At 59.1% G+C, this 469-nt stretch overlaps 1 protein-coding gene across 12 annotated transcripts in view; it reads left to right on the forward strand.

The window, feature by feature from the left end:
• The first annotated feature begins 258 nt into the window (after window positions 1–258).
• The window catches only part of ZC3H11A (zinc finger CCCH-type containing 11A), a 55,333-nt gene continuing 55,122 nt past the window's right edge, over window positions 259–469 (forward strand). For 6 of the 12 annotated variants that reach the window (XM_027776031.1, XM_006159180.3, XM_027776027.1 and 3 more), the window contains exon 1: window positions 260–428. The gene's annotated coding sequence lies outside the window, so the exon portion shown is untranslated. Of the gene's footprint in view, window positions 429–469 lie in introns of all 12 variants that reach the window. The other 6 variants (XM_027776028.1, XM_027776030.1, XM_014591897.2 and 3 more) reach the window with 3 other exon arrangements.

Consider the following 469-nt stretch of genomic DNA (forward strand, 5'->3'; position numbering starts at 1 on the left):
GCCAGACACAGTGTTTGCGGTTTTTTCGCTTGTCAACTCTTTCGATTTAAAACAAAAACAAACCTCCACCCGAGACGGTTTCAAGGGCCGGGTGAGTAAGTCACACCCCCCGGTTCGGAAGGACCACGCCCGCCAGCGCCTCCCCGTCACGTGACCCTGCGCCCACCGACGCCATCTTAGGCGTCCCTCCCAGAGGAAACTACATCTCCCAGAATCCTCGCGGCCCGCGTCGTGTTGGCACTTCTACCGGCGGGGCCTGGGAGCCGAGCCTGTAGTCCGGCGCCATCTTTGACGCTGGCAGCCTTGGATTTCTGCTGGTTCTGCTACTGTGAGGACGGCGGGCGGCAGCGGCTAAGAAAGGAGAAAGACGTGGCAGCACGCGGGAGTCGGGGATAGTGTCATCGGTTCGGTAAAGTTTCTGTTTTCTGGTAACTAGACCATTTTTTGATTCCCGGGTGGCTTGGGCCGG

Source organism: Tupaia chinensis, unplaced genomic scaffold (genome assembly GCF_000334495.1).
Source record: "Tupaia chinensis unplaced genomic scaffold, TupChi_1.0 Scaffold000627_1, whole genome shotgun sequence".
NCBI lineage: Eukaryota > Metazoa > Chordata > Mammalia > Scandentia > Tupaiidae > Tupaia > Tupaia belangeri.